This window comes from Chionomys nivalis, chromosome 23 (assembly GCF_950005125.1).
Source record: "Chionomys nivalis chromosome 23, mChiNiv1.1, whole genome shotgun sequence".
NCBI lineage: Eukaryota > Metazoa > Chordata > Mammalia > Rodentia > Cricetidae > Chionomys > Chionomys nivalis.
Window position 1 is genome coordinate 37,303,377 of NC_080108.1, and position 16,668 is coordinate 37,320,044.

General features: G+C 41.1%; 1 pseudogene; it reads right to left on the reverse strand.

Moving 5' to 3' along the window:
• Window positions 1–9,280: 9,280 nt before the first annotated feature.
• LOC130865460 (prohibitin 1-like) lies at window positions 9,281–10,291 on the reverse strand (annotated as a pseudogene).
• Between the last annotated feature and the right edge of the window lie 6,377 nt (window positions 10,292–16,668).

The following is a 16,668-nucleotide window of genomic DNA, read 5'->3' on the forward strand; positions in this document are numbered from 1 at the left end:
CTTTAAAACTTGCTTATGTGATAATTAATATGTGTATACAGTACAGATGTTTCAATATAGTTCATACATTTTATGTATATTCTTGCATATCCCACTGTTAACATTTTATGTATCTTGTTTATTATTCATAAATATATACATATATACTACACATTTTAACAGCTAGCTTAAATTTGTATATACTACAATATATTTGAATCTTTTATTTGTATATATTTCCAAATACTTTTGTAACTACATACAATGCTAAGACAACTATGTGTAAGGAATTCATCACACGGCTTTGTACATTTGTGTAAGGAATTATCTCTTAATAAATATTCCTACAAGAGAAGTTCCTGTGACAAGGTACTTGATTAATTAACTGTGGCTATTGCCAAGTGACATTTAAAATTTGTTTTTAATTAACAGTACTATACTATTTCCAATTATTAGAATTATTTTTTATTGTCACTATTACACAAACCAATAAACATTTAAATCTTTGCCAGTATTGCCTACATTGTGATTGCATATTTTAATTTGCATTTATTTCTTTATCTATTTAGAAATACCAAGGAATAATATTATATTCTCCAATGGTGCTGTTATTCCAGCCCAGAAGTGTTGTGTGTTGAAGAATAGTAACTGATAGGATTTGTGAGACATCTATCATGTGCTAGACACTGCTGTAAGCAGGTCCCTCAGACGGCATATGTCACCAGCACAGTTCTGACACGGGTAGTGAGAGAGAACCCTCATTGTGTATGTAACTACAAGGATAGACAGAGAAGATGAGATTTGAATCCAATAGCCCAGCTTCAGGAGGAGCTGAAGCCAACTCACAGTCATGATAAAATGCCAATGACAGTGAACAAAATAGGAATGAAATCCTCGTTTTGAGTCCTCCGAAGAGCCAACGCAGGAGTCAGGCAGCTACTATTGTGTTAGTGAGGATTTCTATTGCTGTGATAAAACACCATGACCAAGAAACTCGGAGAGGAAAGGGTTATTTTGTCTTACAGCTTCCAGATCACAGCCCATCACTGAAGGAAGTCAGCGCAAGATCAGAGCAGGGCAGGAGCCAGGAGCTGATGCAGAGGCCATGGAGGAACTCTGCTTAGTGGCTTGATCCTCATGGCTTGCTCAGCCTGCTTCCTTATAGAAACCAGGTCTGCCTGCCTAGGTAGATGCCCACAGCAGGCCGGGTCCTCCCATATAAAACATGAATCAAGAAATAGACTGTAGTTCCGCCTATAGGTCAATCTTACGGAGGCATGGTCTTAATTAAGAATCCATTTTTTTTTTATCAGATGACTCTAGCTTGTGTCAAGATAACAAACAACAAAAAGCAAGCAGGACAATTGCCTTTAACCATTCACCATCTCTTAAGGCAAACCCACTCTCTTGGTTTGCTAAATACGAATGACACCAGCAGTGACTGATTTCTATTGTTGTCTTTTGAACCATGAATAACAAGTACTCAGGTACCTAATGAGTGTTACAGTGATGAACGGTTTCATTTACAGGCAAGCATCCTTCCCAACCCAGCTCATTAGGCCTGAAGGGGTATAATTAGAGCATGGGGGTTGGGGGGACTGTGGTCCGAGAGCTCAGACCTGCTGCTTTAATTTTAATCTGTGAGACTTCGCTTCCAATTTCTCCTCTTTTCACTTCCCATCAGAGCTGTAAACTACTCTTTGTCTGCTCTGCAACCTTCTCGGAGGATCTCACACTTGCTTTCCTATCTATTAATGTGTGATTTCTCCTCCTGTTTCCTCGTGGAGCGCTGTGGGTGAAGTAATTGAAGGCACCCCTTTCTTTTCACCCTGGTAAATAAGGAGATCTTTTTCATGCTGACAGTGGGGCTCAGAGGCCAGCTCTGTTCCAGAGGCTCGCCTTTCTAAACCTCAAATCACTTGACCATATGCTCAGCTCACATGTTGTGGTGGCTGGTTAACATAGCCCGTGCCAAGCTCTTTGCTTGGGGTGTTTGCTGGAGCCGTAGCCTGCTTGCCAATGATTATGAATGTGTAAATTCACAGGTCACTTGTGACAGCCTCAGGGTGATGCGTAGAGCTGTGACAGACACCTCTGTAGAGTGATTGCAAATGAGAGATATTTAGAATTTAAAAATGAAATGCTGTACTCAAGTCTGACACCTGGAGTTTTATTTAGTTCATACATTCAAAATAAAATATTATTCTGCAAATTGCATTTGTGCAATTTGTGTATGTTTATAACATCCAAAGTGTTTGAAGCACCAATTTACACAACTATGTGTAATGCCACTGGAGACACACACACACACATATAAAGACTGAGAGACCAGTAACATTAAATTAAATTAAAATTAAAGAATAAAGAAAGAAGTTGTTCTTAAAATATACAATGGGTGGCTCTTATATAATTTCTACAGATAGGCTGTACATTTAAATCAAATTTCCAACAAAGCAAAGCAAAAAAAGAAAAAGAAAGAAAGAAAATCTTAAAACTTATGACACACCTAGAAGGTATAAGCTGTAAAGTTTCATGGCAGTATATACATCCCCAGTAATAAGATCCGAAATACTTATCTGTAGACAATAGACATAAGATTGTATAATGGGATATTCTGTGACATTATAGTTGTCAATATCCTCTATGATAAATATTATAGCTGATTTTTTAATATGCTCAAATACAGCTTGACTTCTTTATGTCCATTATAATATATTAAAAATAAATTTGGTAGCGAACATAACCTAGTTACTTATCTCTGGCAATTGGTCATTGGTCATGCAAGAGCAAAGTATCAGCTATACAGAGGGAAAAGATAGCTGTAATATGACCAGCATATTCTAGAAATGTTTCTTACATAGGCTTTTGACTGTGAGCAGTAAGCAGATAGACCTGGGGTAGCTATCCAGCATGAAGTTGGAGAGCAGACGTGTTTTAGTGATCGACAAAAATAGAGAGTAAATATTTTTAAAGACCACATTTCAAAATGTGTTGCTTATTAGTGTTTCTCCTTTGATTCTAGATGGAAGCTACAGCAGGTTGTAGTGAGTGGGACCAGCTTGTGCACTGCCAGGCAGTGCAGGAATACACTGTGGAAGAGGCAAGAGAACTTTGGCAGCAGGCTCCTGAGAGGCTACTGGAGTTATCAGAGCCCTAAAATCATAAATTATTATGTTCCTTCTCACACCACTGGGTTACACCTGGGTCAGCTGGGGCTATGTCTGGCATAGAACCAGAACAACAGTGTTTACTGCCTATCACAAACCTGGGATGTTCTAGAGTGACCGAAATGTCTAAAGAGTACCTCTAATTCCAAATTCTTTTTTTTTTTTAAAAAAAAATGTTAGATTTTTTTTTTAAAAAAAAGGTACCAATCCAAATTCCCACTCCTTCCCCTCCTCCCATTCCCCCTCCACACACCCTCCCATCCCAACCCCCTCTAATCCTAAGAGAGAGTAAGGCACTTTGCTTTGTGGAAGGTCCAAGGCCCTCCCTACTACATCTAGGCTGAGCAAGGTATACATCCAAAGAGAATATGATCCCCCAAAGCCAGTACAAGCAGTAGGGATAAATTCCATTGTCACTGCCAGTGGCCCCTCAGTCTGCTCCAGCCATGCAACTGTCAACCACATTCAGAGGGACTAGTTTGGTCCTATGCTTGTTCCTTCCCAGTCCAGCTGGAGTTGGTGAGCTCCCATTAGCTCAGGTAAACTGTTTTCAATGGATGAACCCTTCATGATCTTGACTTCTTTGCTCACATTCTCATTCCCTCTACTCTTAAGGTCCAGTTGAAGAGTGATTCCAAATTCTTTTTCCAAACCAAAACTGTTTCTGTCTTCTATCATTCCTCACATGTCCCTCCAGCCACTTGATGCATTGTAGAGCTTCAAGAGTGTATATACATCCTGGAAGTCCATGGTCTAAATAGGCTGCTATCAGTAGGCAAGTGCAAGTCCTTGACGCACTTTCTTCCCCAAGACCAAGTTCATCGGCTCATCTCCTGCCGTGTTCCTGATATCAAGCAAGACCCAAATACTTCTGTGTGTAATTCACGTAAGTTCCAGTCTTCTCATATTTAATGGCATGGTTCCTCTACTGTCTCATTATGGTAGATTCTGACAGAGACTCAACACTGAAAACCAAGATGACTCCATGTCCCATCTGCATACCCCATTGCTACCCCAGCGAAATGAGCAGATCTCTACTGGACACTGGTCAGTTGCTCTGTTGATTATGGGTTTACCTGTGGGGCTCCTGTGTTAGAAGGGAGCTTTAAAAGTATGAATTTCCTATCATTCATCTCTCCTTCACTTAAATTCCTAAAATTTACTTGTTTAGGAAGCTTTTCAGAGTCTTACAGGCTACAGAGAGCTAGTGTGTCCCTGTTCCACACAGAATCAGAGGTTCTGAGCAGCAATGATGTAGCCAAATCGTTTCAGAGATTCTCACTATAAATTTTTCAATGTGTTTTAGATCATGTTCTTGTGTGGGAAGTTGATTTGAGCAAACATTTGGTTTTGTTAGAGACAAGTTTGCAAGTAATCTGACTTAATTAGGGTGCTTCCCATGATTAACTGCTCACATGATTAACTGCTCAACGGTAGACTTGCTGGCTTGAAGTACCACACAGGTACCTAACATCACAAGACTTTTAGAATAAGTGTCCCCATTTTCAAAATCAACAGTCAATGGTCCAGTCAGACCATTCTGGAAGGAGATCATATGTTGGTAGCATTATATTTTTCCAGACTACAACTAGCATCTTAATAGAAATGACGAGATGTGCTGGAAGATGTAACAGAATGTGTCTATTCCCGGACAAGTGTTTGTGTAACCCCATGGGATCCCCCATGATGGGAGTGTATCCAGGTGCCTGGGGGAGGAGGAGTGGGATGTTTTAGCACGACAAGTTGATAGGCATTTAGAACTGTTTATTCTGAATGCATGGGATCAGATGGGGATCCAGGTAATTAATAGCATAGAAAATTCACAACTGTGCCTGCAGGTGATGTGAATTGATATCTGCCTGTGAGAATAAAGGCAGGGCTACACTTCTCTTCCCTGTCTTACCATAATAATTAGTTTATATAATATATAAAAATTGCACTACCATAGCCCTGAGCTGGTATAGTTTGTTAAAATAAACATTAACCTCATAGTTGAATGTGTGTGTATACATATGAGATTGACATTTATTTACCTACTAGTGTGGAGGTATTACATGGGAGTCATGGACAGCTCCCAGATGCCTGGCATTAAGTCAGTCAAGCTCTGAGATATGCCAGGATGGCAACATGATGTGGTCCTTTATATCTGCTGGTTGTACCTCTCAGTGAACATATAAAGAAAACGGGAAAATAAATCCCACCAAACCTATTGATTGAATTTGTTCTCAACAGGTCGAACAAAGGATCTAGGCCTGAATAAAGAATACATTTATTTTTCCTTTGCTTAATGAATAGTCAAAGACAACCTGCTTCTAAAGGTCTCCACCCTTCTTTTGGAAAAGATGACAGCAAAGTACAGAAACTTGCTGTTTTATTGTTTAGACTCAAGTATTTCAAGGATTCAAGGTCGCTCTCTCTCTCCCACTCTCTCCTCCTTTTATCCCTCTCTTGTCTCTCCCTCTTCTTCTCTCCCTCTCCCTCTCTGTCTCTCTATCCACACACTACACATGCACACACACACACAGTCATGCACGTATGTACATGTTCGCACACACACATTATATGAACTTTTAGAATATAATTTCTGCAGGCATACAAAGAATGTACTTATCCCTCATCATGACATTGCTGAGTGCACATAGACTTAGATCCCATACCCAATGTTACCTTTATGGTATTTTTTAACTATCATGCAGCCTAAATGTTGCTCATCTATAAAATAAAAGCATCAGCACGTAACAGAGAATGATCTCTGGGTTGACATAGATGGCCATGACCTGTGCAGTTTTGTATTTAACATGACTGGGGCAAGGGCATACTGAAGGAAAGACAGACACACAGACACATGTAAAGAAAAGCTAGGATCAGTTTGGCTGTGTGCTGGGATGCAGGTGTACTAGCACCCTGGAAACTCAACTCATTTTTGTATACTCAAATGAGGAGAGAGGTTTATTGTATATAGGTGAACACAGAAGCAAGTTTATTATAAACAGTGGACCTTAGAGGAGGGTCAGGTAATTCTCTGCAAAGAAACAGTTTCAGGTTGCTGTCATCCTCAGGGGGAAACTGAGGTTGATGGCTTCTACGTACACTGACTTTGGCTAAAGCCGAACATTCATAACATCCATAGCTGAACCAAAGAAAGGCTTTGCCCCTCCTCTGAGCCTCACCTGAGGAAGACTTTGCCATTCTCTTGGGTCTGGGACATTGGGGACCCTGACATGACTGCGCTCATGATAACAACACACAGCCTCTCAGTATCAACATCCATCCACTTCTCACATTAGACAACAGAAAAAATGTATGTCTCTAGTTTCTGAGATGCATCCAAGCAGAGTCCTGGTGCTGGTGCCTAAGGGGCCTCCTCCATGCAGTGTCAGTCCTGCTCAGTAAGGAAGAGCTGTTCTTTCCCCTGACCCCTAAATCCTCAACTTGGCTGTTCCATGCTTTACAACCTACTCTAGTTCTTTGGCAACTCTATCAAATTTTTTACATTCTCCAGAATTTTGTTCTTGCTTTATTCTTTTCTGAAAATAAAGCTGTCATATCACTGTTTAGTTTCTGTATAATATTTTATTAATTCTTTAAGTGTTTAATTCTTTTTTTTTTTTTTATTTTTCGAGATAGGGTTTCTCTGTAGCTTTTGGTTCCTGTCCTGGAAGTAGCTCTTGTAGACCAGGCTGGCCTCGAACTCACAGAGATCCGCCTGTCTCTGCCTCCCGAGTGCTGGGATTAAAGGCGTGCGCCACCACCGCCCGGCTTAAGTGTTTAATTCTTTAAGTTGCATTATGTATTTTGATAATATTCACATGTGATTCTTCCCTCTAACTTCTCTCAAGCCTACCCCTACCTTCTACTAGTAGCTACACCCCCCAAACTTCATGCTTTTTTTCTTTACCTCCAATGTTCCTATCTTGCTGCTTGCAGATCTCAGATGTGCTTCTGAATGTTATCTGTTTGGATCTGACAGGCACAAACTAACAGTGTCTTTCTCAGAATAGAAGAAACAAAGGCCATGTCCTGAGGAGTTGGAGTCAAGCATCAAGATGGGAGAGGCTGTAATTGGACATCTAATGAAGAGATAGACAGGACCCCTGCTCATCACTGGAAAGGAAGTACTTGTCTCCAATGGCCTCAGTGCAAGTCCCTGTATGTGCACAGGGAAAGGAGAGAACTCACTCCTGAAAGTCATCATCCTCCAACCTAACAGGTGCTCCGTGGAACATGTGTACACACATGCACATACATGTATGCACACACACTCACACGCATGCATGTATACAAACAAACACAAATAAAATGAAATTAAAAAAACTAGGTCTAAACGTTCCAAAGGAAAGGCCACTTTGTGCCTTTGTGGAAGTCATCTCCTATCTGTCACTTCTTGTTTTCCCAGTTCCTTTGCTTCTCGGGCACTCCAGCCTCTCCAGCCTCTCCCTCTCTGAGAAGCCCTAACCGGCACTCCTGATGCCAGGCCTCCGGGTGACCTCAAACATGAGCAAAAATTGTTAAGCTCATGATGCCTTGAAAATCAAGAGGCTTTCTTCATTGTGTGTTTTTCTTGTTAAGTTTAGTTGATTATTCAACTTCACAAGCATATTTTACTCATTCACTTGGAGACAAATTAGTGAGGTGTAAAAACCACGGGGTTCTTTCGTCATAAAGCTACTATGCTATTGTTCTGATCAGAGAGCCCCATAATCAAGGACAGAAGAGAGAAAGACTTTATGAGAAATATGTTCATTGATCCTTGTGTTAATCTGGCGGCTTTATTTTTTGAAAGACCAATACAAACAGAAAGAACTCAAAGGATGTGTTTGGTCTTAATGTTTTAATAGAAACAGCAGATTTTAGGGTTCTACTTCAGTTTCTTACAAAATAGTACTTTTGTCTTGGCCCAGATTTTAAAATGTTTAAAAACACTAGCCTAAGAAATATGAGCAAGACACATGTACATATATACATATGCACACACATGTACACATAGACACATGCATACACAAACATATTGCTATGTACACATATGCACATATTGATATGCACACAAATGAACATACGATCACAAATGTGATTGTGCACATGCACACACTTGGACACATGCACACATGTAGACACACACAGCTACACACAGAAACCTATTTACACACATATACACACGCATACACACTGATGCAAGCACTCACACACAGGCACACACAGGCTCAGCTCCAGCTTTTCTCTGGCAGCATTTTGGACACAGCTGCCTGACCCAGTTGTGAATGTTGACAATGGGCGGGCGACCCAGCAGACAGTCAGCACATTCGCTCAAATGTCAGGCAGCCGCATCATTAACACAGTGCTCTGCTCAATAACTCCCAGCTCCCCATGGATGCCACTGTGCAAGAATAATTACTTGGACATCACATGTACTTCATCACTTCCAAATTAGATTTTACTAATCCACCGCTTTATTTTCAGAGTAATTTCATTAGTGCAGTGGTGTCTCTGCCTCCCCCACGTCTCAGAAGATTTATTGCCTTAAAGCAATAACAAGATTTAATGCTTATCGAAGCACATATCATTTTAAGATTCACACAGAGGTGATGAGGTGTGCACATTTATCCCTCCCTTTGCTCATCCTTCACACTTCAAGAAAGATTTCAAAGAATAAATTTCCTTGTCTGTATCCTGGCTTTTTTTTTTTTTTTTTTGGGAACACAAATAAAATCATATTAAAGACTGCCACTGACTACCTCAAACAAAAGGATGGTTGGCAGATTATTAGATAAAATTCTTGCACCCGTGAGAATGTAGTCAGGAAAGCGCTCTCTGATTTATGTAGCTCCTGGGTATGAGCGGCACATGCATATGTGGCCACGGGTATGTAGGTGGCGCTCTTCCTCTCGAATGCTTCAGTGGAGGACAGAGGGTGGGTTCAAATGTCTTCTTCCATCACTCTGCACAGCTTGTTTTTTCTTTTCTTTTCTTTTTTCATTTGGTAATTACAGATCTGAAGTGATTCTGCTTTTATTTCCTTCACGTTAAGTCAATCATGGAATTTCACAGTGATTTCTGGGGTGGAGCAGAAGGAAAGTGTATTCAGAATGATCGAGGCCATGGCCTGGTTGGCCTGAGAAGGTGCAAGCAGGGAGTCCTCACTGGGAAAGCTGGAAGAGCACCGACTGCCCCGCTGGCAGGTAGGTGATGTTCCGAGAGCGAGAGAGCTGGTAAGCAATGTCCTCCGCTGCTTCCAGCTTCCGCAGCTCAATCAGGCCATCGCCTGCCGTGGCCAGGGAGTTGGCGATCAGCTCGGCTGCCTTGGAGTCGCCCTCAGCAGAGATGATGGCTGCCTTCTTCTGCTGCTCAGCCTTTGCCACCACAAATCTGGCCCTCTCTGCTTCCTGCTGAGCCACCTGTTTGGCTTCCATGCTTCAGTGAACTCCTTCCCGAAGGTCAGATGTGTCAAGGACACGTCATCCAGAATGAGCCCAAATGTTGCTGCTCTCTCTGTGAGGTCATCTCTCACCTGCCGGGAAACCAGCTCTCGTTGGGTGATTAATTCTCCAGCATCAAAGCGAGCCGCCACCGACTTGAGGATCTCTGTAGTGATGGAAGGCAGCACCCGCTCATCATAGTCCTCGCTGATGCTGGTGTAGATACAAGGGAGCTGGCTGGCCACCGGCCGGAAGAGGATACGTAGTGTGATGTTGACGTTCTGCAAATCTTTGCTACCAGTGATGACTGGTACATCCCGTGGGCGCGAGCAACAGTCAAAGATAATTGGTTTCTGTACCCAAGGGCTGAGAAAGTGAGTCCCTTCCCCTACCACGACATTCTGTACTCCACGGAATCGGTCAAAGTTGACAGCTCTGGGGCTGGAGAGATGGCTCAGAGGTTAAGAGCATTGCCTGCTCTTCCAAAGGCCCTGAGTTCAATTCCCAGCAACCACATGGTGGCTCACAACCATCTGTAATGGGGTCGGGCATACACACAGACAGAATATTGTATACATAATAAATAAATAAATAAATAAATAAATAAATAAATAAAAAGTTGACAGCTCTGTGGCCAGCATCCACATTATACAAGGCGGAGTTTACCACGCCTCCTGCCACTGCTAAAGCCAGGCCAAACTTTCCGATGGACTCAAACACTTTGGCAGCCATGATTCCTTCCGTTGCACCCACTCACACCTGCCTCCACTCTTCAGCTTGTTCTTTCATACAAGGTCACTTCACTAAAGCTGAAGGTCGTTATTTTGGTTATACTTGCTAGTTAGTGAGCTATGGGAAATCTACCTTTCTCTGCCCTACCTAAGACACCAGGGCAAGAGATGCACACCCCACACACAGTTTTTACCGGGGTGTAAACTTGAACTCAGGTCCTCATGTGTGTGCAACAGGCACTTCTCATGGGACCAATCCCTATTCCCACACACAGAAAAGTGAAAAATGTCTTCGAATATCAGTTGACATTTTCTCTATTTTTCATAAAACAAAAGGAATATTCTTGGTGGTTTTCCTTCACTGATACATATCCAGAGAACATAATGTGAGAAAATGCGGACAGAGAGGTCTCTGTCCCAAAACAATGGAGTCTCCAGAACTGCAAACTCAAGACTATTCCAGATACAAAAAGAAAAAAAATCTTTAGTTATTGTCAGGGCAAAAGAACTCAAATATTTTCTTCTGCTCTAATACAATGAAATATGCTGGTATGGTATGTGTTGTAGAGCATGATATGGAATGGAATGGTATAATATTGGATGAATTGATGTGATATATGAACTACAATATTTGAGGTCTTTCCTGTCAGACACTTAATCTGTAGTTCAAATATGTTCAGTCTGTATGATTCCAGAAATGTGTTAACTGATAACCCTCCTTTGTTCACAATGCTTGAGTACTATCTAGAGTTTTGTGTTACCAGAAGGTACATAAGGGATACAATGCTCTGAAAAACTCAGCTTTTAATCCTGGGTCTTTCAGCATCGATAATCTGACTTTAGAAAGTTCTCAGTATTTTCTAGCTTTCATCTCATGTTTATACAGTAAAGAATTGAGATGTGTTCCTATGCATGTTTATAGTTACGGATGCTCATGGGATTCTCTGTATTTTATAGAGTATATTTGAAGGCTATTAGGTCTAAAATAGGATGAAAATAGCATACATGGCAAGTGAGTACAGCTGGTATGCAGTACGGATCCTGAACGACTTGCTGCCCTATGTGAAGTCTGTGTGTGAAGCCAAGACCCACACAAGGTGTCTAAAGTAGGACCTTCTCATTTCAGCATTTTGGACACCTAGACATATAACAACCATTTCAGACGGAGAACACTCTATGTATCCTGACTGTAGGTGCTTTTTATTATTATTTATTGACCACCTACATTAGGAATAATCATATTTGAGTAAATGGTACCAAAAATAATAAAAGAAATGACAGAAACTAAAGGAAAGCTTTGGGTGTGGTGCCAACACGATGGACTCCCACTTGCTCACTCTCCATTTCTCAGGGGAACACTGTGACCTGGCAATTGTCCCACACTGTCAACGTAGTCCACACCTCAACACGGACTAGCATCTGGTGAGGAAGAAGGTCTGCTCGAGCCCGTGGGATGGTGGCATAGCTTCCTGGCATTCCATTGCTCAGATGAAAGAAAGGACTAGATTTTCAGTCTGTCTGGTTTCCATGGCAACACAGTGCAGCACTGTTCCAAATTTCTATCTTCAGTGGAATATGTTACATTGAAAAGTGTTGTTTTGCCCAAACTTTGTGGGAGATGGTAGTAACTGCTGTCACCCTTATGCATCCGCAGCAAGCCTATGTCTAAAGAGGAGGTGGAGGTCAGAAACCAGCAGTGTGTCAAATGCTTCCTCTCCAGACAGGTGTGGCACTTGACAGAGGTGTCAGACTGTGGGAAAACCAAACAGAAGTAAGGACCAAGGCACCTTAGAACCCATCCAAGGAACTCCAAATGTATTTGAGTGTGCAGAGTTGTGTGGGGTTGAAACAACATTGAAGGGCTGCAACGCTGTCAATGCACTGTGACATTCCTTATTTTAAAAGCAATCTTAAATCTATAATAATATTAGAACTTTGGGATGGTTGCAAAGACAGTGCTACACAGACTTCTTATCAGAATAAAGAATGCCACAAATTTGCTGCTATTTGCTGCAGATGTGGGAGATCTGCAGTGGAGTACATTGCACACAATGAAGGTTCTGGTGAGGCTGCAGAGTCCACTGCACATGGTGGAGGTGCTGGTGAGCCTGCAGAGTTCACTGCACACAGTGGAGGTACTAGTGAGGCTGCAGAGTCCACTGCAAGCACACAGTGGAGGTACTGGTGTGGATGCAGAGCCCACTGCACACAGTGGAGGTGCTGGTGAGCCTGCAGAGTTCACTGCACACAGTGGAGGTACTAGTGAGGCTGCAGAGTCCACTGCAAGCACACAGTGGAGGTACTGGTGTGGATGCAGAGCCCACTGCACACAGTGGAGGTGCTGGTGAGCCTGCAGAGTTCACTGCACACAGTGGAGGTACTAGTGAGGCTGCAGAGTCCACTGCAAGCACACAGTGGAGGTACTGGTGTGGATGCAGAGCCCACTGCACACAGTGGAGGTGCTGGTGAGCCTGCAGAGTTCACTGCACACAGTGGAGGTACTAGTGAGGCCGCAGAGTCCACTGCACACAGTGGAGGTACTAGCAAGGTTGTTATATCTTCTGGATGCTCTAGAGAACAGCCAATTCCTTTCCAGTTTTCAGGGGCTTTCTGCATTCTTTTTATATAGCTTCCTTTGATTTTCAAAATCAGATACTTTTCTCCTACTGTAACATCCTGACCTGGATTCCTCCTACAGCATCCTATTTCTCATATAAGGATGCTATGATTAATGTGTTCAGTTTTTAGGCAACCTCAGGGACCATTATTTTTCCTATCACATCCCTTACCTAATTTCCTTATCATTTTTGTTCTGTTTTTTTTTTTCTTGTGAAATAAAATTATGTCGACCAAATCAATCAATTTAGTGGGGAAGGGGACTTATTTCAGTTTATAATTTCAGGTATGGGCTTTTTATCAGGGATCTTGAGACATGCAGTCACATCACATCCACAGTCGGGAACAGAGAGTAATGAATACATGTTGTTTGTTTGCTTGCTTCTCAGCTGCATTTTTCTACTCTTAGACACTTCAGGACTCCATTCCCAGGGAATGGTGCCACCCACAGTGGGCTGGGATTTTCTAACTTAAGACAGTCTCCCATAGATACAGACACATGTCAACCCATCGTAGGCAATCCTTCATTGTGACCCTTTTCCTATGAGATCCTAGGTGTGTCAAGTTAAAAATTAAAACCAATCAGCAGTTACCATCCTGGACTATAGAACATTCATTACTGAACATCACCAAACATTCACCTGCCAAAACTGACACAATGACATAGGCCCAACCCGTTATTATGAACTGAACTCCAAACTGAATTTTGTGTTCATAATCCCCTCTTTCTGCTCCAAGCTTTTATTCAGGAAACTTCCGCTGTGCCTTTGGTTCTGTGTCTCACATTCTGCCCTGGATCGTGAGGACTACTCAGACTGTATTTGCCTTTTATCACTCCCCAGTCTGAGGCAACTGGGAAGGCATGCTTTGGAGACATGGAGTCAGACATGGTCCCTTGCATGGTTTGCTCCACCCTCCTCACTTCACATTTCTTCTTTCAGCTCCAAAACAGGAACAGAGGGATTTGGTGTCTGCTGAACATTCCAGGCCATTGTATTTCAGCTTAGCAAAGATAAAAGAGAAAACTGCTGTCCTTAACAGATCTCAGAGCAGGGACTGGTAGTTGATACAAGCGAAGAAGAAGTAGAGTCCTTAGCACCAATGCTCAGCATTCATGCCCTACTTGTGTTCATCACGGAAGTACAATGATACACTGATGAAGATGAATGTGTTGTAGAATGCCATCCCCTAGGCATGGTGTGGCTGGTGCCTTCTTGAACTCAGAACAGCTGTGATTACACAAGCTACAAGACTGGTTTTTATTAATATTATAAAAGAGGAAAAACTCATAAGGTACAAAAGGAAGGGCAAAAGAGCTCATGGATAGCTTTTGAGATAGTACATAAGACTCCACTCTTCCCAAGGATATGTAAGTAGTTACCATCGCTGAAGGAAGGGAGTTTTCATCATAAGTGGCTCATGTTCCTATCCATGTCCCTATAAATATCCCAATTAGATACACTGGCTCAGTAAGCTGCATGTGGGTAAACATCTCCTAAGAGACATTGTCAACTGGCCCTGGAGATGAATTTACAGTTTATATTTCCTCCAGACTACATGATAGTGTTGAGTTCTACAAATCTTTGTAAAAACTATTTATTGTTAATTGCCCCCATTTTAATTTTTAATTTTTAAGACAGGTTCTCATGTAGCAAACACTGCCCTCAAACTCCTTATATAACTAAAAATTACCATGGAAAATTACATGCACCACCACACCTAGTTTTATTAGGTGTTGGGATTGTACCTAGGTTTTTAAGCATGCTAGTTGGACATCCAACCATCTGAACCATGTGGCCAACCATTGCTAGATACTCACATATGCCTATTGGAAAGTAGAAGACAACATTTATTTTAAAAGTACAGTTACTTCAATCTTGATGACTAGGAGCCCAGTTTAAACTTACGTGTGCGTTTGATTTATGCAAGTTCTTATTAATCAGACTCACTGAACTTAATTCACATACCTATGTGGTTGTAGAAATAGAATGGTTTATATAGTATTCTTTATAGTAAGTCCAAATTTGATAGTAATAAGATGATGTCGTAGGATATAAATGTTTCTGAAATGGGGACTCTGTATCCTAGTCATTTGCATGCCATCAACTGTTAGCCGTGGTAGTAATGGGAACTACAAACAACTCTGCAGTCCAAAGCTGTATGGAAGGGTGCTACTCAGGCATCAAAGTCCTGACGTTTCTGGAGCACAGAAAAGAAGTCATAATCTCTCTGCTAAAGGATTGCAACAACCACTCTTCAGAACTATTACGAAGACTCAGTTAAATAAACAACATTGAATACCTAACAGATACAACGAAATATCACTAATGGAAACAAGGTCATGAGTAAATGGTATTATTGTTATCATTTGAAAGCAATCATCACTAATGGAAACAAGGTCATGAGTAAATATTTAGAGTAAATGGTATCATTGTTATCATTTGAAAGCTATCATTTAAGTACAAAACTCAACATTTCAAGATAAAAGATTAGTAATCTTACCTTTCTTTTGTGGACTATTATTTTACTCAGGGGCTGGTAAGCAAGCTTTTATAGCTGTATTTAAAGTAGCCTTTTTCAAGCCATTATATCCAGTGTGTCTTTGAAAGACATGAAAGTCATGCTAATGAGAAAACTTTTATCCTTTAGAGTGTTCCTCAGAGTAAACAGAATTATTGAGTCCTTTATGCATAGTTCATTCTTGGTAACTTCCCATCAGCATATGAGGACATGGGACTCATCACAACTTCTGTGATTTCTCTCCACCTTACCATTTTAGTAATTGTTCATTCTATCCCAGATATCAAGCACAATGAAGATGGAATCTGTTGAATTGTCTGTTACTTACCCATTTCTTATGCATAAATCTCTGTACCCATAAACCTACTGTCTTTAAGGTCTACATTAAAATGTGTATATACACTGCTTACAGAATACTCCTAGTAAGTCCATGCATTGTGATTATTTTAATTTTCATATGACATGAAACAGAAATTTAGGAGTCTTAAGTAATGTATTTAAGACCACATTTGGGAGCTGGTAGGTAATGCTTTCACTGAGAATGTGTGTTCTCTAATTCCCATCACAATGCTGTGTCGCCCAAAGAAAAAGCATTTTCGGTAAAGGATAAACAGAAAATACTTGGGCCAACGGTATGTGTAAGTGAGAAGGTGATCTTAAAGTGACCTTGGGTAGCTCCTGACAGCACTGAACTCAAAACACCCAGGATGAAGGATTAATGCATTTCTCAAGATATGTCCACGGTGAACATTATATTATACTGTGTGTTACAGACTAGAAAGTTGAGTAAAATAATTCATTTAATAAATAGCTGTTTTTCTCACACATTGGAATTTAAAAATATTTCATTGGTTAGTACGGACAAGAATCCATTGGAATTTTGTTATGGAATTAGCTGTGTAAGATCACTGTAATTTCGGGTTTACCTTAAGACCCTAAGGTGTCATGATCCCGAAAGGCTGATTTTAAAAAGCCCAGAAATATGTTCCTTCCACCCTACTCCTTGTAAGTTTGTATGTTAATGACTTGCTGTTGCCACAAAGATGGAGGCACTAGCACTGAAGATAGAAAGATAAACATTTGTCTCTTTGATGGGAATGTGACTATTGAGATGCATGCCAAGAATAGACTACATTAGTCACTGGCTGTGTTTAGAGATACACCTCAATATTCAAACACCAAAATCAGATTTGGGGAAAATCTGTTCACATTTAATTTGATTTCCTTTAAGAATTTGATGCA